The sequence below is a fragment of the Ursus arctos genome, unplaced genomic scaffold (assembly GCF_023065955.2).
Source record: "Ursus arctos isolate Adak ecotype North America unplaced genomic scaffold, UrsArc2.0 scaffold_3, whole genome shotgun sequence".
Taxonomy (NCBI): domain Eukaryota; kingdom Metazoa; phylum Chordata; class Mammalia; order Carnivora; family Ursidae; genus Ursus; species Ursus arctos.
The window spans coordinates 37,244,703-37,270,802 of NW_026622985.1; the positions used below are offsets into that span (position 1 = coordinate 37,244,703).

Genomic DNA, 26,100 nt, shown 5'->3' on the forward strand with positions numbered 1-26,100 from the left:
TCAGCACAGCACCCTCAACAGCTATTGGACAAAAGAATGAATGTGGTATCAAGAGCAAGTGAAGGTACTAAAAGTTATCCAGAGTATGTTGTTTTAAAATGAATTAGAGAACTTTCCAGGGACAGTAAACCACATGGGTGAGGAGACTTGAAACTACATAACATGAGGAAAAGTTAAAAATTTTAACTGCTAATCTGAGTTGGAGCAGTCTCTGAGGAGGGTAACATGACATGATGAAGTCCTTGAATATTTGAAAGATGAGACTATCGTGTGAAAATTGGATTATTTAGAGACATTAGGTGGGGCGAATTTATGACCTTCCAGATTCCATTTAGGCCTGAAGTTCTATGAGCTTTGGGGCTGTTAAAGATCATAAAAGGATGGTGTAGTTGACAGTCACTGGTGACCAATTATCTTCTTGCATGCTCAAGCTATATGGAATCATGTAGCTTAGAACTCCTGTACTAGTCCAGTTTCTCCAGGGAATCAGAACCAGTAGGATATATATATGCTTGTAAATGGTAGATAGATAGGTCAATCAGATAGAGATAGATAGATAGATAGATAGATAGATAGATAGATAGATAGATGGTTATGGGAATTGGCTTACACAATTACAGAGACTGAGATATGCCACAATATGCTATCTCTAAGCTGGGGACCAAGGAAAAGCTGGCAGTATAATTTAGTTTGAGTCGGAAGGCCTGAGAACCAGGGGAGCTGATAATGTAACTCCCAGTCCAAAACCAACTGCCTGAGAAAGAAGGGAATGGGCAGCGCTGGTATAAATTCCAGAGTCTGTAGGCCCAAGAATCAGGAGTTCTGATGTCCAGGGGCAAGAGAAGATAGACATCCCAACCCAAAGAGAAAGAAAATTTGCTCTTCTTCTGCCTTTTTGTCCTGTTTGGGCCCCACAGCAGATTAAATGGTGAGGGTGGGTCTTCCTTATTCAGTCTAGTTAAAATATTAATCTCTTCTAGAAACACCCTTACAGACATATCCAGAAATAATGTTTTACTAGCTATCTGGGCATCCCTTATAAGGCCAGTCACACTGATGAATAAAATTAACCATCACAATTCTCCTATAGGGTGTCCTTACAGCTTGTAAATGTAGCCAGGGAAAAGTAATTTCAAGGCTACCAACACAACAATGTTTCAGTCATACAAAAAGAATTATCATATGGTTTCACTCATTTATGGAACATAAGAAATAGCAGGAAGATCGGTAGGAGAAGGAAGGGAAGAATGAAGGGGAGGGTAAACAGAAGGAGGAATGAACCATGAGAGACTATGGACTCTGGGAAACAAACTGAGGGCTTCAGAGGGGAGGGGTGTGAGGGATTGGGATAGGCCAGTGATGGGTATGAAGGAGGGCACATATTGCATGGAGCACTGGGTGTTATATGCAAATAATGAATCATGGAACACTACATCAAAAACTGGGGATGTACTGTATGGTGACTAACAACATAATAAAAAATTATTAAAAAAAAAATAAGAACCTCAGTGGTTTGATGGAAAAACCAAATCTTTTCTGTACCATAATTTGTCCTAGGAGGAAATTTGCTGTAATACAGTGACATCTCTATTTTATTTTTTTGGAACCTATCCAACAACCTTTATTTATAAGAAGTGCTGGAAAACCTTATAGTTTGTGTCCTCTAAAACACCCATCATTCATGGTTCTAATCTCTAAAAGGGATATTACAAAGAACATTATTTAGGCATAAAGAGAGTAAGTAACATCTAGAAGACTTCTTATATGTTAATCAATTAGTTGCATTATTTATAAAAATCTTCCAAAGAGTATAGGCAACTGTATTGGATTTGGGTTAGGAGGAGTGTTTAGAAAGTTAAATATGTAGAGGTAGACATGGAGACAGAGATATATTCTGACTCAGAAGAGAGTAGGAAAATATGAAGGAATTATATTAAATAAAAACACATTATATTTCTGTGTGTATAAAACCAATAATATTTTATCAAAGAATTTGGAAAAACCACCACAAATGATAAAGAGTAGCTCTGCATACTGTGCATACCTGTTTAGGATTTTTCTAAAGACTAATGTGGAAATGTTAAAGTATTGACGAAATCGACTCCATGAGCTAGGTTCCCCTATGCAAACTATTTTCTATCCTGGTGTGAAACTAATACTGTAGTGCCTAATTATTTGTTCTGGTTTTTTCCCTTGTTCCTAATCCAATTATTTAGGACTAGAAACAGTGTTTTAATGCATTTGCTAGGGAAATCATTGGAAATTGCTCATATATAAAACTATTTGTGTTAATTTTCTTAAAAAACAAAATGGAATATGCTTTAGGTCACTTGAAAGTCATTTATTGAACAAAATGTGCTGAGAACCAGCTACATGCAGGGCATTTGGGGGACCGAGCAAGATGTGAAACATGAGTCTGTCTAGAAAAGCTCATGCTCCAGACAAGGAGAAAAATTTGGCAATAACAAGAATACAAAGTAGAAAGTGGCAGTAACTTCAAGAGAAGGAGAGAAGTATGGTGGCTTTCAGAGGATGCTATTTATTTACCAACGTAGTACATGTGTCAGATCTGGAGTCAGCAGACTATCCTGGTTTCACCTTCCATGATATTCTGCTCAATACAAAAAGTCTGACCAAGTGTTCAGGATAAACATAAAGTCTAGAAACATCAATAATATTATTTTATTTTTTTACAGATTGAGGATTTTTTAAATGATATTATGATTGTTTGCCATGTTTTCACATTGTATGGATATTTTATAGAAGCAAAAACAAAGCAAGTTTGTGTGTAATCCATCCAAAATTGTGTGGAATAAGTGTCTTAGAATCCTGGATAATTCCCATTTCTCAAAATGTGAATAACACTTAATTTGCTAATAATTAATAGGAATGTTATAGAATGATTATGAAAGAACACAGATACCTTAAAGCCTTAATAATATATATTGGGCAGTCGTAAGTAAGAGAATAACCCTATTTTTATTTCTGTTGCTAGATTCTCCTTGGTTTTCTAAATATGTTCATGAGAAAAAACTAGACATAAATTACCTTAAAATGGATTGCATATATACTGTTTAATTGCCAGGAACTAATAAGCATTTTGAATCACGTAGGACTGAAGGTTCTTAACCTTCAGGTAGCTTAAACTTGTTATGTACCTTAAATTAAGAAACAGAATTTTTCTTCAAAGGATAATTTTATGCTCAGAATTACTAAAAGCATGTAGCATAGAATGACTCTACCTTTTCCTATCGTTATCTTTTCATTCTTTTTTTCTAAGACATAGGGTGACATATCCAACTGCTTGTCCTTCATCAGATGTTTCTATGAGCAGCAGAGCAGAAAGCTCTAATATCTACTCATTTGTAATGTGTCATTCTGAACATATTAAGCACAATTGACTTCACATGTCATAGGTAATTAGAAAAGTCACCTTTAGTTCCAGGTTTTTAAAGTACAGTACCATATACTTTTAATAAATACATGTACTGGTGTCTTTCAACATGTCTAAATATCTTTCCATCTCTCACTTTCATCGTAAGCAAATTATCTCTGTGGTCATTTAATTTAAAAGATGAATGAAAATATAATTCCTCTTATTTTAATCCCTTAGCTGAGATTGTACAGTAGAATTTTACAATGTTTTTGCTTGTAAGCAAGAGAATTTATTTCTTTCCTGAGATTCAGTAACCCAGAATGTTCTATTCCTAGAAGTAATTTTTAGGCACTCACCTGAGAAAACAAGAGAGTGGAATAAGGCATAGGTGAAAAATGTAAAGTTGATAAGTTATGTTCAGACAGCAGGGAATAGTAAGCTCATGAATGTTGTGCCTTTTAGGAAGGGCAGAGTTAGTTCAGATGTGAATGGCCAAATTGGCTTTCTACATTTATTAATGGCAGTTCATTTGACCTGCCTGCCAATGCATTCTGGTGGGCTGAGCTAGAATCACCCAGATGTCCAGCTCTTCAGATATGTGTGGATCAAACTTCAGAACTGAACCATGCTTTTACTGCCATTCAAGGACATGGGTGGGCTTCTTTCAGACTTTTACAGACTTGACCCAATCATTAGCAGAAGATGGACATTTAGGGCAGCATTCATTCTTCCAGATAAGGTGTCTTCAATGCAGGTAAACTTTCTAATACTTCTCTGTTGGAATCTTGCCTCCAGAGGCTTCTTTACACCAAGCAATCATCAAAGTATCTGTTAGGTTTCAGGCCCCCTTGGACTGTACCTCTCTATAGTATGAAATATGACTGATCATGGCTTGTTTCTTGAAGCAGCTTTTCCCTCGGCTTCCTCAATACCACTCTGTTCCAGGTTTCTTCCAACATCCCTGGCCTCTGTTCTGAGACTTTCTTTAAATAGCCTTTAAAAAAGATACCATGGATTAGTGGTCAACTACAAATGAGAGAATAGAGAAAAAGTAGACAATATGCCTATATTAGTTCATCCCAAATACATACTGGAGTTCCAATGTAATTGAGGTTTATTTTTTGCTAACTTAACAGTTCAGAGTGGGGACTCAGGTCTGGCAGGCAGCTACCTCACGCTGTGATTCAGGGATTCAGGCTTCTGTCTCATGACCTCACCCTACCCATTGTCACCTGCTTGCACGCAGCAGGAGAGGATAAAAATGCAAATAGGAGTCATAGCACAGACATTCTGGTTCATAATCTACTATCTGAAACATAATCACGCTTATCTGCAAAGGAGACTAGGGAATGTGTTCTAGAATGTGCCTAGGCAAAGAAGTGGGGGACAGGTTTTCAGAGACAGCCAGGATACTCTACCTCAGTACATTACAATGGGTAGAAACAAACACAGCATATAAATTACTAAAGGACATACACATAAATATCAACAAAGTAAAAATGCATATCATCAATGAAGAGACATTCAAACTCAGTATTTATCAAGGAAATGCAATTAAAATAATGATACGTCATTGTCAAATGTTTTAAAAAGCAATAATACCAAGTGCTGATGAGTATTCAGGGAAATAGATATTCTCATATGTTGCTGATGGAAGTGCAAATTACAATAACTTTCAAGGAAAATAATCTGCAAATGTATATTAAAATATAAATATATACTTTCTAATTACAATCCAACTTTTGGGAAACTGTGCAGTGGATGCTGTGATGCACCCCCCTAAATCACCCTCCAGGACTGAAGGTTCATTCACCCACCTGTCAGGAGTGTTGCTTCCTAATGAGTCACAGCTGTGTCCCTTTTCAGGAATTTTACCCCCGCAAAAGGATGCTGCTTTACCTTAGGCCATGTCCCCTCCCTTGGGGCAGCCACCTGTGCTGACTGGTCAACTTAGAGGGTATAAAGTCTGGCCTCCTTACCTCAGTTGGGGATATCTTTCAAGGATTGGCTTAGTGGATAAAAAAATACATGATTTCCCACAAGAGTATCTGCAAGGGCATTACATACCAGAATGACAAAAGTCAGAGATAAAATTGTTTTATTAGAAAGTCAATAACTCACAGAAAAAGAGCTTTAGATTTTACTTATTTGGGAAACTAGTATTAGATGAATAACTCTGTTTGGTAGGGGGTATTTATTTGTTTATTTTTTTATCTCATGGCACGAAGTTGACTTTGAGGCTTTGTCTAATTACAGCAGAGTAAATTGCCACTCTTGCTTTCTCAACAATTTTCATTTACTACCAAGTTACAACTGGACACAGACAACTTGTTTGTACGTCAGCCTGGGTAGTTTATATCCGAATGTTTTACTTTCATGTGCCTTATACAGTGATTGTGATGGTTAATTTTATGTCAACTTGACTGCACCATGGGGTGCCCAGATAAAACATTATTTCCAGGTGTGTCTGTGAGAGTGTTTCCAGATGAGATAGCATTTGAATTGGTGGACTCAGTAAAGTAGACTCCCCTCTCCAATGTGGGAGGCCGTCTTCCAATCCATTGAGAGCCCGAATAGAATGGAAGGCAGAGGAAGGAGAAATTTGTCCTTTTTCCTTCCTGCATGCTTGGATTAGGACATCGATCTTCCTCTGCACTTGCACTGGGATTTACACCATTGGCTCCCCTGGTTCTGAGGCCTTTGGACTATGACTGGAATTACAACACCAGCTTTCAAGGTTCTCCAGCTTGCAGACAGCAGATCATGGGACTTCTCAGCCTCTCTGGTCATGTGAGCAAATTCCTCATAACAAATCTATATATATATATATATATATATTATACATTACAATATATATATATATATAAACTCAGGAAATATTATATATATGCTTGCATATATATACATATATGATCTCCTATTGATTCTGTTTCTGTGAGAACCCTGACAAATATAGTGGTCTGCACTTGACCCTCATGACAAATTTGGGAAGTAGCTAAATGGTTATTGATGTGCCCATTTTACAAATAAAGGAACAGTTTAAGTACAATAAAGAAAAAATCATTCATCACCAGTTCATTATAGAACTGGAACTTAAACTGAAGTCTCTGATATCTAGAATAGGTGTATCCTTTCAGGCATTTTTTTCCCCATAAATTCCCACATGGGAAGCTTGAAGTTGCTTCCTTTTTATGATATTTCTTCCATTTCATCAAAACCAGTAGTTATCCAAGTAGGAACTTACATCCAAGTCACACCATTTTAAGGACCCTTTTATGCACCTATCTCCATTGCAGAATGAAAAGAAGGATACTTCTTGAGCAGGGGCTACATCTTCTTACAAGGTTTGTAATGGGTTCAGGACATTTGGATCATGTCTACATGACCAAATGTGTTCTTCACTAAAAGCAATCAGAGTGTGTGTGTGTGTGTGTGTGTGTGTGTGTGTGTGTGTGTGTGTTTCCAGGCTAAACTCCTCCTGACTTCCCTTCCCATTTCTGAAACTGAAAAGCTCTTGCTCATAACTCTGAGGGTCTACAGGCTGCAGGGCATGCAGCAGCATTGAGAGGCATGCCCAAAAGGACTCTGCCAGCTCAGTGTGAGATATGCTGCCCCAGGGCCCCAGCCCCTGTGGAATCTAGGCAAACTACAATGTGAGTATCTTTCCTCCTTTTGAACTTGCATCTGACAATGATCTTTCATTGTAATAATTGCTGAGGAAATAACCAAGGTGTGGCTTTAGAACAATCAGTTCTTTTCAGAATTGTAAAACCACTCTAAGAAAGCCTTAATTTTGGTCCCTAAAATTAAATTTTAAAAAATGTTGTTTCAAAAAGGCCTTTGTTCTGAACATACTCTGCACCTCTCCTCTCCTGTTAGCCTGCCAGCAACTGTCTAGACCTATGAGGTAGGAGTTCCTGTGTAGTTGGTGAGTTTTAGCCATGACTGGAGAATTCTACACTTGACTATTTAATGTTGTGTTGTATTTTTTTTTAACTTTTTTTAAAAGATTTTATTTATTTATTCGACAGAGATAGAGACAGCCAGTGATAGAGGGAACACAAGCAGGGGGAGTGGGAGAGGAAGAAGCAGGCTCATAGCGGAAGAGCCTGATGTGGGGCTCAATCCCATAACTCCGGGATCACGCCCTGAGCTGAAGGCAGACGCTTAACCGCTGTGCCACCCAGGCGCCCCTAATGTTGTATTTTATTTTGCTTAGGGTATATCTGGTATAGCTTAACCCATATTTAACTTTTAACTATTAAATTCCCTGCTGACAGAGACCAGTAAAAGCATAATTGGAATCCCAGGCTGAGGATATATCTATACCTACATCATACGTTCAAATATCTGGAGGTGCATGAAGGTATAGTCCCTTTCCAGAAAGAAAATATTTCAGCCACCTAGTCTCAAGTGCATAAAGGGCCCAAAGGATAGTGTAAAACCTCTCATCAGTTTATCTTTTGGTTCATATCAAGTTGGCCTCAGATAGACTCCCAGATACCCCATCCTCCCTGGTCTCCTTCAGTCTTCCTTTTCCAACACCTGAGCCTTGACCCATAATTGGTCCATCCTCTCTGTATTTCTGATAACTCCATGGAGGGGGTTGATGATACCATGTAGTGTGAGGTCAGTGGTCTGGAAACTTCAGATTACTCAAAGTGAAGGATTTGGAGATGAACCATTTTGATGGGCTATCATAGGGATCATATCCATGAATTATGGTACTAAGTCACTCCTCCTCACAGAGATGGATGTGGACATGGGTGAAGGTGTAAGAAGACATCCTGTCACATTTTTCTTTTTTACTGAAGCGTAATTGATGTGCAGTATCCCATCAAGTGTACATCATAGTGATTTGATATTTTTATACATTACAAAATAATCCCCATGTAAGTCTAGCTACCATCTGTCACATGCAAAGCTATTACAATATTATTGACTATATTCCCTTTTACATTATATACCCATGACTTATTTATTTTATAACTGGAAGTTTGTACCTTTTAGTCCCCTTCCCATTTCCACTTACCCCCATCTCTTCCCCTCTGGCAACCAACAGTTTGTTTCCTGTATCTATGAATCTCTTTCTGTTTTGCTCATTTGTTTTTTAGGATTCCACATATAAGTGAAATCATACAATATTTGTATTTTTCTGTCCAGTTTATTTCCCTTATCATAATACCCTCTGGGTTCATCCATGTTGTCACAAATAGCAAGTTTTCTTTTTTTTATGGCTGAGTAATAGTCCATTGTGTGTGTGTGTGTGTGTGTGTGTGTGTGTGTGTGTGTGTATCACATCTTCTTTATCCATTCATCTATAAAGGAGTATGTAGGTTACTTCCATATCTGACAATTGTAAATAATGCTGCAATGACATAGAGGTGCATAAAGGGCCCAAAGGTGCATAAAGGGCCCAATTTGAAGAGATATATCTCTTCAAATTGGTGTTTTGGGTAAGTTCCCTGAAGTAGAATTGCTGGATTTTATGGTAGTTCTATTTTTTCTGTCTTTTTCAGGAACCTCCATACTATTTTCCATAGTAGTTGAATCAATTTACATTGCCACCAAGAGTGTGTAAGGTTTTCTCTCCATTTTTGTTGAACTTGTTATCTTTTATCCTTTTGATAATAGCCAGTCTGAGGTGATATCTCATTGTGGTTTTGATTTGCATTTCCCTGATGATTAATGATGTTGGGCATCTTTTCATATGCCTGTTGGTCAGCTCTAAGTCATCTTTGGAACAATGTCTATTCAAGTCCTCTGCCCTTTTTTTAATCAGGTTGGGTTTTTTTATATATATATTCAGTTGTATAAGTTCTTTATATATTTTGGCTGTTAACCACTTATTGATGTATGACTTGCAAATATCTTCTCCCATTCAGTAGGTTGCTTTTTCATTTTGTTGATGATTTCCTTCTCTGTGAAAAAGCTTTTTTAGTTTGATATAATCCCATTTGCTTATTTCAGCTTTTGATGCCCTTGCCTGAGGAGGCTGGTCCAAAAAATATTGCTAAGACTGACGTCAAAGAGCTTATTTACCTATGTTTTCTTCAGGGAGTTTTATGGTTTTAGGTCTTGATCCATTTTGAATTTATTTTTTATACGTGGTGTAAGATAGTAGTCCAGTTTCATTCTTTTGCATGTAGCTGTCCAGTTTTCTGAGCACTACTTATTGAAGAGACTATCTTTTCCATTGTATATTCTTGCCTCCTTTGTCATGGATTAATTGACCATATAAGCATGGGTTTATTTCTGGGCTGTCTATTCTTTTGATCTGTATATCTACTTTTGTGCCAATACCATGCTGTTTGTTGTTTTGATTACCGTAGCTTTGTAGTATAGTTTGAAATTAGAGAGTGATACCTCCACCTTTGCTGTTATTTTTCAAGGTTGCTTTTGTTATTTGTGATTTTTTTTTGTAGTTCCATATAAATTTTAGGATTCCTTTTTCTAGTTCTGTGAAAAATGCCTTTGGTATTTTGATGGAGACTGCATTGAATCTGTAGATTGCTTTGAGCAGTATGAACATTTTAACAATATGAATTATTCTAATCCATGAGCGTAGAATGTATTTCCATTTATTTGAGTCTTCTTGAATTTTTTTCACCAATGTTTTACAGTTTTCAGAGTACAGGTCTTTCACATCCTTGGTTAAATTTATTCCTAAGCATTTTATTCTTATTGATCCAATTATAAACGAGATTGTTTTCTTAATTTCTTTTTCTGAAAACTCATTAATACCATATAGAAATGCTCTGTATGTTAATTTTGTATCCTGAATTCATTTATTAGTTCTAACAGTTTTTTGGTGATGTCTTTAGCATTTTCTATATATAGTATTATATCATCTGCAAATAGAGATAGTTTGATTTCTTGTTTTCCAATTTGGATGACTTTTATTTATTTTTCTTGCCTAATTGATGTAGCTAGGATCTCCAGTACTGTGTTGAATAAAAGTGGTGACGCTGGGTATTCTTGTCTTATTCCTGATCTTAGAGGAAAAGTTCTCAGCTTTTCACTGTTGAGTATGATATTAGCTGTGGGTTTGTCATCTATTGACTTTATTATGTTGAGGTAATTTCCTTCTGTACCCACTTTGTTGAGAGTTTTTATTATACATGGATATTGAATTTTGTCAAATGCTTTTTATGCATCTCTTGAGATGATCGTGTGCTTTTTATCCTCTGTTTTATTAATGTAGGGTGTCACATTGATTGATTTTCAGATGTTGAACATCTTTGCATCCGTGGAGTAAATCTCTCTTGATCATAGTATGTGATTCTTTTAATGCGTTGTTGAATTTGGTTAGCTAATATTTTGTTGAGAATTTTTGCATCTACATTCATCAGGGATTCTGTCCTGTGATTTTCTTTTTTGGTTGTGTCTTTATCTGGCTTTGGTATCAAGGTAGTGCTGACATAGAAGTATTCCTTCCTCTTCAGCTTTTTGGAAGAATTTGAGGATAGGTACTAACTCTTCTTTAAATGTTTGGTAGAATTCACCTGTGAAGTGGTCTGGTCTAGGACTTTTGTTTTTTGGGATTTTTAAAATTACTGATTCAGTTTCATTACTGGTAACTGGTCTATTCAGATTTTCTATTTCTTCATGATTCAGTCTTGGGAGATTGTGTTTTCTTGGAATGTATCCATTTCTTCTAATTTTTCCAATTTTTTGTTATATAATTGTTTGTAGTAATCTTTTATGATCATTTGTATTTTTGTGGAGCCAGTTGGAACATCTCCTCTTCCATTTCTGATTTTATTTAGGCCCTCTTTTTTTTTTTATGATTCTGGCTAGAGGTTTATTGATTTTGTTTATCTTTTCGAAGAACCAGCTTTTTGTTTCATTGATCTTTTCTATTGTTTTTTTAAGTCTCTATTTCATTTATTTCTGCTCTGATCTTTATTACTATCTTCCTTCTACTAACTTCAGGCATTGTTCTTTTTTTTGAGTTCCTTTAGGTATAAAATTAGATTGTTTATTTGAGATTTTTCTTATTTCTTGAGGTAGGTCTCTATTGCTATGAACTTCCCTATTAGAACTGCTTTTGCTACATCCCATAGATTTTGGAAAGTTGTGTTTCCATTTTTATTTGTCTCAAGGTATTTTTTAAAAATTCTTGTTGACCCTTTGGTTGTTTGTTTTTTGGTTTTTTCATAGCAGACTAACTTACTGACAATTCCTGGTCTAACCTTAAATTAAGTTTTCAACCTCCAGTGGAAGAAATGGAGCAGGGAAATGGGCTGACAACAAAATATAAACTGAGAGTAAAACCTGATGCCAGAGAAACAGCAAATCAGGTCATCTGCATTCTGAAAAATCAGGAGTTGACCTAATTTTTCAGTTTATTCAGAACTTTCCAACACTGACTTTATTGTTTTTACAAAAGGTAATAGAGAAAAAGGAGAGCAATCATCAAACATGTTGAAATTTTGTGTAAATAGGAAGCATATGAATATATGTAAGAATTCTCTGGGGTTTTGCTCCAACTGATGCCCAAACTGGACATCCTTCCCCTCTGCCTAATACAGTTTTCAGTCAAAATACTCCTGCTTCAAAAGCCAGATGTTTGACAAGAAGAGTCATCTTTTGTTATACCCCAAGGAAGGTCTGTACTATGTCTCTTCAAACAGGAACTCAAGGCGAAAGTCCTAAAACCTCAACATGGAAGGATCTACTGGATACCCAGGAAACTGTCTCCACAACCCCAGCAGGTTGAAATTAACAATCCGTTTTAATAATTTAAACATATTTAGATAGCAAGATCCTGAATAACATTTGACACAAGTAGTACAACTGGCCTTAGAAATTCTAGATATTTTAGGAAATTTGTTTTCATCTTTCTGGAATCAGCATAAGCATGTTGTCTATTAAAAGAAGATATGCGAAATTGAAAAAGAGGATATGCCTTTCTAAAAAATCTCATTTTGGGGGGCAGAATATCCATGACTTCTGAATAAAGAAATAACCATTCTCATTCTAGACTAAATGCTACAGGTCATTTTACTTAGAGAAAGGAACATTCTTCACATTTCCCAGAGATCACAAAAGAAAATTAAAAGCATTACAAATGTTGTATGGTTGCTTTATGAATTAGTTCTTTAATGTTTAAAAGCAAGTACAACAGATAATCTTCATGGTAGTGCAGTTTTTTTCCTCTAAGGGACCAATGAAGTGATATTTTTAATTCAGCTCTGGACTTTCTCCAGGAAATCACTAATAATTACTAATTGTATTTTTGTAAGTTAATGAAAGGATGCAGGATTTTTTCAATGCCTCCTTTCACTTGTATAATTAATGATATTGCTTTTTTACATGATTGAGTAAAGCTACAGTACAGAGACATGAGTTAACTGAGAAAGCTTCTTTGTGCAGTCTTAGAAAAATTAAGTATAAATCCTAGTCATGCAATTGTCTTAAAAGAAGCTATTTATTCCTTTATCATCTTTTTCCCCATTTTTTTTGCTGCTTAGATTTGTAATAAACACTAGAAGAAAAAAGAACCATTTAGTGATGTTCTAAACACAATTTTGCATTTATTTGTGGATGACCATATTTGCAAAAATATATTAATGAGATTTTCTTAGAAAGCCTTTTCACAGTGTTGAATATAATTGGATGTCAATAAAAGTAAACCACCCAGAGTATATTTTCTGATGCCTCCAAGGTTCCCGAATTGTAACTTCTTAAATTTGTGAAGTTACATTATTTAATAAAATCTCCAGTTATTTTATTGGATTGAATGGAACTTTACTTGGGGAAGAACCTGCTAGGAATAATAAGAAAGAAAAACTCATGTTTTGCATAAGAAGGTATTGGTTTTCCTTTGAAACTCTTCAGATAGCTAGGACATCATCATGAAACCACATACATTAGTTTCACTTACAATGGCGTGTGTTTTGGAACATCTTACATTAAAGATTTACAGAAACTTGACCATGCATTAGACTCTTTTCTCTCCGTACAAGCTCCCTATGTTTTCCTCTAATATAGTCTTTCTTTTTTCCTTTCATCCTTCCCTCCCTCCATTCCTTACTCTAGCTTCTTTTTTATTCCTTCTTTCCTCCCTCCTTTGCTTTCTTACTATTACTATTATTGTTGTTATTATTATTTGTTCCATTTTTCACAGAGGAGAAAATTTTCAGTCCTTGAAGAGAGCTTAAAACCAGGTATTTATTTCCAGTTTGGGCATGAAGAATGGACTCATTACCAGATATTTTATAACAGCCACACATTCAGCTTGTGATTGGAATGTTTGGATTGAGGGCTGATAGCAGGAGCATTGGGTCTGCAGTAACCCAAAACAACTAAGGAGATACCAAGAGTTATATTTTAGTTGAATATCAGGTACCCAGGGCCACAATCAGGTATCAGGCGAGAGGAGTGATCAAGTTCAAAGCATTATACTATACTAATAGTAGCAAATACTTAAGTGGCACATACTGTGTGCCAGGCACATAGTTTATATATTCATATTCCTCACAACAGTCCCATAAGATAGGTACAGTTATGTCCATTTTGCAGATTTGGAAATGGAGACACAGAGGGGATAAATAACTTGTCCAAGATCACACATTATTACAAAGAGTTAAACCCAGTCATCCTGTCTTCAAAATCCGTCTTCTAAGCCACTATCATAGTCTGTCTCTCTGCTGATTGGTGTCTTCCAGTTCAGTATCTTTTAATGAGATCACTCACTGTTAGTGTCATTTACCCATTGACATTTTGAAGGAACTATTTGTTATCTGCCATGACTATTCCTTTGACTAGTCAGTACATGTTGTGACATAGCATTATCCCCACCCAACTCCCAGGTCACTCTATTCCAAGAAAGCAAGTCTGGCCATTCATGTTCTATCTGTCTTTCTATCCATTCATCTAGATCTGAGATCCCCAGGATTCCCACAGTAGGACTCCTCCCAGCAACACTTTTATATAGGTGAAATCTGGTCAGGATGGACATTGAAGGCAAAGGCAGCCTTGAAGGGGAAAAAGGCAACCAAGAGGGAAAGATTTCTGCAAAGAGAATTATGCAGCCTGAGAAAAGTGGAAAGAAAGCAGGAGTGTATCATGGTTAAGAACGCTGACTTTGGAATCCAGACAGACCTGGACTTACATCATGCTTCTGCTACTCCATTGCTGGGAGACCACAGGCAAAGTACTTAATTCTGAGCCTGTCTTCTCAGCTCTCAAATGGGAATAATTACACATATCTTGCAGGATTATTGTGAGAATTAAATGAAGCAATATCTGTCAAGTTCTTTGTAACCTAATGCCAGGTATGAAGTACTTAATAAACAAGACATTCATATACATAGGTCTGAACAGGTATGGAGTGGTAAGCAGCCCTCAGATTTCTGTGTGGGAAGAAACATTTCTGTGACTAAAAATATTCATTGCTCCTTGCCTATAGAGATGTTAAGTTTTAAAATAATTTTTAAAATTAGCAATCTCTTATTCAGTTTTCAAGAATTCATCCATATTTTTGAGGTTCCTTTTGAAAAGAAGCAATGTCCATCACTATGCAAAAGACACATACACACACATGTGCACACACACTCACACATAACATTGGAACAAACCCTTTTGTGGCTTGGACCTCTCGCCAAGAAACATAAACAGCAGAATGGATGAAAAACACTGGAGGTGAAACTGTGCCTGATTCCCCCAACCCACAGCCAATGCTAATGCACTTATGTTTGGTACACACTTCAGTTAAGGCAGTAAACAAACTTCACAGCCCAAGAATAATTTTGGATTATTTATTTCTACAAACACATTCCCACTGGGTTCCTACTGATTGTGAATTAATTTCACTTGGGTATTTCTCAAGGGGAGTGTTTTATGAAATTATCATATGCAAATAGCTTGTGGCATATTTTCCCTTTCATTTATTTATTTTTTATCTGCACTAGTTATTTTATGGAGTGCTTCCTCATTAGCATATCAAAACTTGCTGTTCAGTCATTGGGCACAAAATATAGACTTCTATACTTGGGGTTGGTTCACAAGTCTTGGAACTAGATGATTAATTTTCTTATTTCAGAATCTGAGAATCTAAAAATATTTTGGATATTTTTTTGCATATTTATGCCTGGTGACTCAGACAGGTACAGGGGAAAAATCATCACGTGGAATAAATTGCAGTATTGTTAGTCTCAACATGCAAAGTTATTCTATGATACCTAATTTCAATCTGTTATGCCTAATTAAAGTGGTGATAAAATGAGAAATAGAGAATCTGAATTTTAAATAAATTTTTTAAAAATATGAGAATTTTTAAAGAACTTAGGGGTGGAAAACTTCCAAGTAAAATAAACCATCATGCTTAAAATAATCTTTAGAATCTTTCCTTTTTGTGTGATTGGCAGATTACCCTTCAGAATGCTTAAACTGGACAGTCTCACAATGGACCAAGAAGTTGGTCTCTTTCAAGGATAACTCTGTTTTAAAGGTAACTAGTAGGATTGTTGGTACATGTTGCCTAGGGAAGTCTAAATGATGCATTTGATACTCTGTCTTGTGAGTTTTGGAACGCCTAGGGCTTAGTCAATTTTAAATTCAAATTTTGTACCAAGATGCTCAAATGCATCATGATAGAAACTTTTGCTTCTTTCGGATTCAAATTTGTAAGTGGCTAGGCTGTGTCAACTCAAATGCCTTCTGAGAAAGGTAGTTCTTGGTTTAATCAGAGTTCAAGCTAGTGACAATATCTTTTGTCAAAACATTTCCGTAAGTAAAAATCTAAATGTGAAGAATGTTATTATTCGTCAAGATGCTAACAATTCATTAGTAAACAAATACATCTATGCAAAATGAGTCTGGTTTCTATGGATATTCTAAGGAAACCCAGAATCACATGTTTATTTATTTGATAAATAGCAACACACCCCAGGGAGTCTCTATCTATTCTTGAGAGTGCCTTGATCTAAAACAAGTTTACAACTACTAGACGTTGTCCTCAAGTTACATGGCAGCTTAATGTGCCTTTATAAGCTCATGAGCTAAAAGACATGATAGAAAAGTATGTCTGGTAAAGAAAAAGCCCACTATTCCTCCAGTGTCTTGGGGATCCTAGGGGTGAGCTAAGCCTAGGCTATGCTGAGAGAGGTCTTGTGTTTGTCTCAGTAGCTCATCTGGGAATTCTGGCCTGAGCAGAAGCCCTTTGTCCTGCTGAGGGCTATGTAAGAAATTTCAGTTTTCTCTAAATGGAATAGATGTGGCTCAGAATCAGACACTCAAAACTACTGCCAGTTTTCTTTCTGAACTCCTCTCCCTGCTATGGAAGCCACATGACACAGAGTGGAGGTAAAGAAATGCATTTTTCAGAAAAGTAGAAAGATTCTCCTAATAGGGAAGGTGCAGGCACTTTAGATTCTCAGAAGTGGGAAAACCCAAGACCAGATGAAGTCCTAACTGGAATAATTAAGGTAAACAGCTAATTAGAGGCTTTTGAAGCCTGAGTGGATGGAGGAAATGAGAAATAAAGGTGAAGCAAGCCAAAATGGCAAGCCTTCTTGACAAATTGCTGCCTAAAGCCAAGAGGCCTGACATTCTGCCAAAGACAACAAAGACTGGAAGGTTTTAGACACTATGAAGGGTTTCAGAATTATTACATTTTAGGCTTAAGAAGGAAGGCCCAAAGTCTAGTGATAGAGTATATTTAACCCATCTTTAAATTCTTACAGTCTTTAATATTGTCCTTTAATATGATTGCCTCTTCATCCATTAGGTTATTAGAATAAGTCATTCCAGGTATTTATTTCTTTAACCAAAAGACTAGATTTATTGAATATACAATGGGGAAGGCACACTTTCTTTAAAAAATCATGTTGGGAAAACTGAACAGCTACATGCAAAAGAATGAAACTGGACCACTGTCTTACACCATACACAAAAATTAACTCAAATGGATTAAAGACTTAAATGTAAAAACTGAAACCATAAAATTCCTAGAAGAAAATATAGGCAATAAGCTCCTTGGCATCAGTCTTAGCAAAATTTTTTTGGATCTGACTCCAAAGACAAAGATAACAAAAGCAAATATAAACAAATGGGACAACATCAAACTAAAAGTCTTCTGCACAGGAAGGGAAACCATCAATGAAACAAAAGACAACCAACTGAATGAGAAAGTAAAATCGTATATCCAATAAGGGGTTAATATTCAAAATATATTAAGAACTCCTACAACTCAATAAAAAACCCAATCTGATTTTTAAAAATGGGCAGAGGATATTAATAGACATTTTTTTCCAAAGAAAACATACAGATGGCCAAAAAGCTCATGAAATGATGCTCAGCATCACTCATCATCAGAGAAATGCAAATCAAAACCACAGTGAGATATCACCTCACATCTGTCAAATTGGCTATTACCAAAATGACAAAAAATTACAAGTGTTGGTGAAGATATGGAGAAAAGAAACCCACATGTACTGTGGATAGGAATATAAATTGATGCAACCACTATGGAAAACATATGGAGGTTCCTCAGACAATTTAAAATAGAACTACCATATGATCCAGAAATTCCACCTGGGCATCTATCTGAAGAAAACAAAAACAACAAAAATGCTAATTTGTAAAGATATACGAGCCTCTGTGTTCATTGCAACATTATTTACAATAGCCAGGAAAAGGAAGCAACCTAAGCATCCATCGATAGATAAATGGAAAAGGTGTGGTATACATATATACAATGGAATACTACTCAGCCAAAAAAAAGAATGAAGTCTTTCCATTTACAACAACATGGATGTACCTTGAGGGTATTATGGTGAGTGAAATAAATCAGACAGAGAAAGACAAATGCTACATGATTTCATTTATAAGTGAAATCCAGAAACAAAACCCAGACTTACAGATACAGAAAACAGATTGGTCATTGCTAGAGGGGAGGATATTAGCTTGTGGGGAAAGGAGGGTTAGGAGGAGGCTGAAGTGGGAAAGAGGATCAAGAAGTACAAACTTTAAGTTATAAGATAAATAAGTCATGGGGACATAATGTACAGATGAGGAATATACCTTGTAATATTGCATTAGCTTTGTATGGTGGAAAGATGTTAAGCATGAGGACACCTATAATGTGAGTTTTTCTGCTGATTCCCAAATAGTAGTAGGTGCAGTTTTAGGACCATTGATTGGAAGCATGTATAATGATAAAGAGCTGTTGTGAATGCAGGAATGTTTTGATAATAGCACGCTGTGTTCACAGCAGCTTTATTCACAATAGACAGAAGCTGGAAACAACCTAAGTGCTCATCAGTGGATGAATAGATAAACTGTGATATAGACAAACAATGGAACATTAGTTAGCCTTAAAAAGGAAGGAAATTCTGATGCATGCTACAACATGGATGAACTTTGAAGACATTATGCCAAGTGAAATAAGCCAGTCACAGAAAGACAAATCCTACATGATTCCACTTATATGAAGTTATACACAATAGTCAAATTCATAGAGACAGAAAGTGGAATGGTAGTTTCCTGGAGCTGGGGAGAGGGAGGAATGGGGAGTTATTGTTTAATGAGTACAGAGTTTTAGTTTGGGAAGATTAACAAGTTCTGGAGATGGAAGGATGGTGCTAATGGATGCACAACAATGGTGAAGGTGCTTATTGCCACTAACCTGTAACTTAAGATGGTTAAAATGGGGTGTCTGTGTGGCTCAGTTGGTGAAGTGTCCAACTCCTGATTTCAGCTCAGGGTCATAAGATCAAGCCCCGTATTGGGCTCCACGCTGGGCATGAAGCCTGCTTGAGATTCTCTCTCTCCCTCTCCCTCTGTCCTTCCCCACCTTATTCATTCTCTCTCTCAAAAAAATAAAAATAAAAATAATCTTAAAAAATAAATCATAAAGCAATACGTATTATATAATCACATGTATTTTATAATCAAAATTAAGCATATATAGAAATATTATACATATATCCTTAAGTGCATTTTTTAAAGTGATCTGAGAGAATATACCTATCAGTGGTTACCTCTGTGATGGGAAATGAGATACAGAATAAAGGGGAAAAGAAAAACCTAGATTTTTTTACTCCACTTATTTAAGCTTCTTTTAAATGTTTTAATAATGAACATATATTATTCATATATTACTTGTTTATATAAAATACATAAACAAAGGTGAGAGGCAGCAAGTAAAAGGTCTCATACCTATAGTATCCTAAATGTTTTCTTTTTGTCTTATCCCATTTTCTCTGTCGTTCTCCTATCCTAGTATTATAGTTCTGTCCTAAAGAATTTTCAAGTCCCATCCAATGTCTTTTTATAGATAGCTCTTTATTTTTGTAACACTTGATAAAATTATGTTACTATATATTTTAGGCCAAAAGAAGATTCATGGATTCATATATCAGGATCTTAGTATGTGTAGTAGTTTGCTAGGACTACCCTAATAAAATACCAACAATTGGGTGACTTACACAACAGAAATTTATTTTCTCACAGTTCTGGAGGCTAAAAGTCCAAGATCAAGGTGTCTTCATGGTTGGTGTCTTCTGAGGTTGCCTTCCTTGGCTTGCAGATAACCATCTTCTTCCTTTGTTCTTACTTGGTATTTTCCTCTGTGTACGCCTATCATTTTGTGTGTCCAAATGTCCCCCCCCTTTTTTTCCTAAGAAGCTCCTTTTTGAAGCAAAATTTTGTATTTGTGTATAGTTGACACACAATGTTACATTCATTTCAGGTGTGAAACATAGTGATTTAACATCTCTATGTTATGCTATGCTCACTAAAACTGTAGCTACCATCTGTCACCATACAATGCTCTTACAATATCATATTCCCTATGCTATGCCTTTTATTCCTGTGACTTATTCATTCCATAACTAGAAGCCTGTATCTCTCACTCCCCTTCACCCATCCTGCCACTGCTCTCCCCTATGGCAAACATCAGTTCTCTGTACTTATAGGTCTGATTCTGCTTTTTGTTTGTTTATTCATTTGTTTAGTTTTTTAGATTCTACATAAATAAGTGAGATCATATGGTATTTGTCTTTTTCTGACTAACATTTCATTTAGCATGATTTCCTGTATGTCCAGCATGTTGTTGCAAATGGCATGATCTCATCCCTTTTATGGCTGAGTAATATTCCATTGTATATATAAATCGTATCTTCTTTATCCATTCATCTATTAATGGACATTTAGGTTGCTTCTATATCTTGGCTATTGTAAATAATGCTGCAATAAACATAGGGGTGTCTATATATTTTCAAATTAGTATTTTTGTTTTCTTTGGGTGAATACCCAGTAGCAGAAATGCTGGATCATATGGTATTTCCATTTTAATTTTTTGAGAGGCCTCTATACTGTTTTCCACAGTGGCTCTATCAGTTTATATTCCTACCAACAGCCTACAAGAGTTCCTTTTTCTCCACATCCTTGCTAACATTTGTTATTTCTTATCTTTTTTATTTCAGTCATTCTGACAGGTGTTTTTGATCTGTATTTCCCTGATCATGAGTGCTGTCGAGTATCTTTTCATGTGTCTATTGGCCATCTGTATATCTTCTTTGGAAAAAATGTCTAATTATGTCCTCTGTCCATTTTTAATCAGATTATTTGTTTGTTGATGTTGAGTTCTAGAAGTTCTTTACATATTTGGGATATTAGCCTCTTATCAGATATATCATTTGCAGATATCTTCTCCCATTCAGTAAGTTGCCTTTTAGTTTTGTTGATGATTTCCTTAGCTGTGCAAAAGCTTGTAATTCTGAAGTAGTCCCAATAGTTTATTTCTGCTTTTGTTCTCCTTGCCTTAGGAGACATATCTAGAAAAATGTTGCTACAGCCAATGTCAGAGAAATTACTGTCTGCATTTTCCTCTAGGATTTGTATGGTTTCAGGTCTCATATTTAGGTTTTTAATCCATCCTGAGTTTATTTTTGTGTATGGTGCTAGATATTGGTCCAGTTTCATTCTTTTGCATGTAGCTGTCCAGTTTTCTCAGCATCATTTATTGAAGAATTGTAATCTGGAATTGTGGTACCTCCAGCTCTGTTTTTCTTTCTCAAGATTTCTTTGGCTATTTAGGTTCTTTTGTCATTCCATACAAATTTTAGGGTTATTTGTTCTAATTCTGTGAAAAATACTGTTGATATTCTGATAGGGATTGCATTGAATCTGTAAATTGTTTTGAGTAGTATGGACATTTTAACAATTTTCATTCTTCCAGTCCATGAGCATGTTTTTCCATTTGTTTGTGTTGTCTTCAATTTCTTTCATCAGTGTCTTTTAGTTTTCAGAGTACAAGTCTTTCACCTCCTTCCTTAAGTTTATTACTTTGTTCTCTGTATCAGTGAGTTTTGTTTTGTTTGTTTTTTATGTCTCTTAGATTCTACTTTTAAGTGAAATCATGTGGTGTCTGTCTTTCTCTGTCTGACTTATTTATCATAGTAACCTCAAGGTTACTAATAGCAAGATTTCACTCTTTTTTTGTAGTGTGTGTGTGTGTGTGTGTGTGTGTGTGTATACCACATCTTCTGTAGCCATTCATCCATTGATAGACACTTAGGTGTTTCTATATTTTGGCTATTGTAAATGATGCTGAAATGAACATATGGATGCATATCTTTTCAAATTTATGTTTTTCTTTTCTTCAGACAAATACCCAGAAGCAGAATTGCTGGATCATATGGTAGTTGTATTTTCAATTTTTGAGGCACTTTTATACTGTTTTCCATAGTGGCTGTACTGATTTACATTCTTACAGCAATGGATGGGAGTTCCCCTTTCTCTACATGTTCACCAACACTTGTTATTTCTTGTCTTTTTGGTAGTAGTCATTCTGATACATGTGAGGTGATATCTCATTATGGTTTTGATTTGCATTTCCTTGATGATTAGTGATATGGAGCATCCTGTCATGCGCATGTTGGCCATCTGTATATCTTCTTTGGATAAATGTCTATATATATCCTGTGCCCATTTTTTGATCAGATTGTTAGGGTTTTTTGTTATTGAGTTATATTAATTCTTCATGTATTTTAACTAATTAAAATTCATCACATTTGTAAAGGAAACAAGAATAATAGAATTCCCTTACAAGATGATTTCCTAATATTCTTAAAACTAATCAATGTCTGGTGTGCCTGGGTAGCTTAGTCAGTTAAGCACCCAGCTCTTGATTTCAGCTCGGACCATGATCTCAGAGTCCTGGGATCAAGACCTGTGTCAGACTTCCTGCTAAGCAGGGAGGATTCTCTCCCTCTTCCTCTGCCCATCCTCCCGCAAAATAAACAAATAAATCTTTTAAAAAAACTAATCAATTTCTAAGAGTAAAAGACTTTCCTGTTAGTGTCGTAAGTGGTCTGAGATTCCTATGAACGTTCACATCTTTTTAAAAAGACAATTATCATATGGTTTCACTCATTTGTGGAACATAAGAAATAGCAGGAAGATCGGTAGGAGAAGGAAGGGAAGAATGAAGGGGGGGTAAACAGAAGGGGGAATGAACCATGAGAGACTATGGACTCTGGGAAACAAACAGGGCTTCAGAGGAGAGGGGTATGGGGGACTGGGATAGGCCAGTGATGGGTATTAAGGAGGACACATATTGCATGGTGCATTGGGTGTTATACGCAAATAATGAATCATGGAACATTGCATCAAAAACTGGGGATGTACGGTATGGTGACTAATATAACAAAAATTATAAAATAAATAAAGTTATGAAGGTAATTGACAAAAGTAAAAAAAAATTTAAATTTAAAAAATAAATAAACAGACCTTTGCCATGTTATTCAAATTCTATTCATTACCCCCGTGTGCCAGGAGATGGATTCTCATCAATTGCTGTCCTAGAGCTTACTTCCTGCCAGAAGAGCATAAACTACAGTTATAGTGTTTCCTAATTTTTGTGATTAGACACTATATTAGAAACACTTTTTGTAGAGTTGTTTTGGAAGATTCTGTTTAGGCAAGGGTCAGCGATTTGTCAATATCCTTTAATTTATCATAGACCAGCTTATTCTATTTCATACACCAAGCTTAAAGTAGGATTTCTTATAAGCTAAAAACATTCCTTGTACTTTTGAGAGTCCAGTGGCTTATATTAGCTTGTGGTCTCTGCTCCACAAGTTTTGGCAACTCTCACTTGAGAAAAAAAAAATCTCACAAAAAACCCACATCTGGATTCAATTGATTGGACCTTAACCAGCCTCCATCACAATATGCGTCCTCTATAGTGTGTACTTCATGGCTGATAAAACTGAAGTGTCATATTATCAGAGCCCCAAACTTCTTTCTCATTTCCTTCCTTCCTCTAATAGCAAAACCTTTCAAACACACAGTGGGTTTCATCCAGAATGCATCTCTAATCCTGGCCAATATTGCCTAAAAACATCAATGCTGTACTGCTCATTAGAAAACAAGCAAATGTGAAACTTTTCATGAACAAGTTTCCTTCATTGTGAGGCAAATTGACTTGTTCCAGCCACTTCCATTCATGGATAAAGATCAGACTTAGAACATGGACACAACTCCCTCCACATATCTGTTTTTCTCACTTAAATTCCTCTCACTTTTATACTGATCCAAATTCTCTTCACCTGTCCAGAACATCAAAATGTCTGCTCTTTATTTCTTTTTTGTAAATATTACTGGTCATTAATCTCTTCCCTTCTTTCAGCTCTTCATCGCTTTCTGTATTTTGCTTCAATGACCTGCTTATTTTTTTATGATCTCTCTTAAGATGTCTAAAACATGCAGGTTGTTTTAACAAACTTGGGAAGTAATTCAGGATACCCAAGGAAGGTAAAGTAAAAAATTTGGCATGTCAAAATTCCAGAATACCTGGTAATTTGAGTTTCTTAAAATCTGGAGCCAGATGTGTCTAATCATAAATTTGAGAACTTGAGGACAGCTGATCAATATGTTTATATATTCTTAATTTTAGTTCTAGATGTGAGACAATATGCCTACAAAAATATTCCCATCAATGGTCTCTACATTGGATGCTAGTCCATTTGAGAATTCAGACTCAGATATATCATCCTATTAGTTTTGCTGACATTTATCCCCACCCCCACACCCCCAATTCCAGTTCCATGTGAATTTAACACAGGTGCAGACTCAGGCTTAACATAAGGGAGCAATTTTCTGATTCATTCGTGTAAGACCCCAAGGGAAAGAGAGAACAAGATATACCAAGGTAATATTGCATTGTTAAAAAATTAGCTTGCTTTTCTACTGAGGCAAGAGTATCCACATCCAAATGCTTAGATATGTAAACCGGTCCTCACATACAGTTCTTGTCTTAGCACAATGCGGTAGCGTTTTTTAAAAAACTCATTCTTAAGAGAATGGTTTTAAGGGAATATGGATAGAGGATTATTTTTGTGCTTTTCTGGAGGATGGGAGGTCACCCTACATTGTTGTTTTAATTCTACTGGGGGCAGGGATACAACGGCAAAAAACTGAGTGAACATCCCCACCCCCACCCCAGGCACATTGCTCTGCAAAAGCCAGTCTTGTTCTGAAAGGAAATGGCCTGTTGAAACACTTTTTTTATTATTATTTATAAAACTTCTTGGATTTTATTAGTAAAGGGCTCAGTGAGTCTTCTAGCTGAACGTACAGTTATTCAGTGCCTAGAAGCAGAATGGAGGGGGAGACTAATTAGCATAGTTCTTACATCATCTCTGGAAATTCTTTATTTGCCCTCAGGATCCACATTGCTGTGTCTGCTCAACACTGTTAAATATGACAAGGTCAGTAACCCTTTTTTTTGTAACAATGAATGCTAACAAACTCAGGCTTCACACACATTGTCATTGTTTAACAAGGTCAACTGAGTTAACCAAGAGCATTATGCATGTAGAGTGCCAAGAAGACCCCATCAACAGTCAAATATACAATGTTATCATATTAGCATAAGTAGTGGAGCAACAGATGGCCCAGCTGTGAGGAAGTCAGACGTATCCCAAGATTCTGCACCAACAGTTGAGCCATAAGAAGGATTTATACTATGGCCCAGAGGATACTGGACAGGGAAATGGGGATGAGGTTTCCAGTCTCACCTTTGCCACTTCCTCTCTGAAGGCTTCGTTTCCACAGCAATAGGAGAAGTCAGACCAGATGACATCAAAAGCCTGTTTATGCCCTCAAAGCCATGATTCTAAGGCATTCTACAGGATGAATGCATTGCCAGTATGAATTTCAACAGAAACATATTCTTAATACAGTGTGTGTTGTACAACAATAGGTTTCTATTTTTATTCCTTTGGCGTTTGACGGAGAAGTAAAGAAAGCTGAATTCCAACAAGTCTGGTTACCTCAGGTGGTGTGTGTGTGTAGGAACTCAGAAACCTGTACAAGTTAAATAAACTGATGACGGACATGTGCTTCTTAGCCTTACAACATCATCAACACTATAATGCAGTCTACTGAGTACTTCAGAGAAACTCTGCTTCAATTTCCAACAGGAGTTTGTGATTCTCTTTACAATGTTAGTGAAATAAACATTCTTTAATCCATTTCTCCAGTTTGAGAAATGGAGTCATTTCCAGTTTAGTCAATGTTAGGATAATTTTAACTCTTGATCAACAATGACTTGCTAAATTTATGTTGTTCAGATTTGCTTTTTTTCTGTCATCATACACACAAAAACAATTCATAAATATCAAATAAATACTATCACAGGGTGGAAGTATAACAATTGCCTAGGAAAAAAAAAGCGCAATATTCTGTAAACATAAAACAAGATTCTT

At 36.0% G+C, this 26,100-nt stretch overlaps 1 long non-coding RNA gene across 1 annotated transcript in view; it reads left to right on the top strand.

The window, feature by feature from the left end:
- The window catches only part of LOC123001407 (uncharacterized), a 118,517-nt gene extending 92,678 nt beyond the window's left edge, over positions 1 to 25,839 (top strand). Inside the window, exon 5 of the long non-coding RNA XR_008956348.1 lies at positions 25,058 to 25,839. This is a non-coding gene — a long non-coding RNA (uncharacterized LOC123001407). The remainder of the gene's footprint in view (positions 1 to 25,057) is intronic.
- The last annotated feature ends 261 nt before the right edge of the window (positions 25,840 to 26,100 follow it).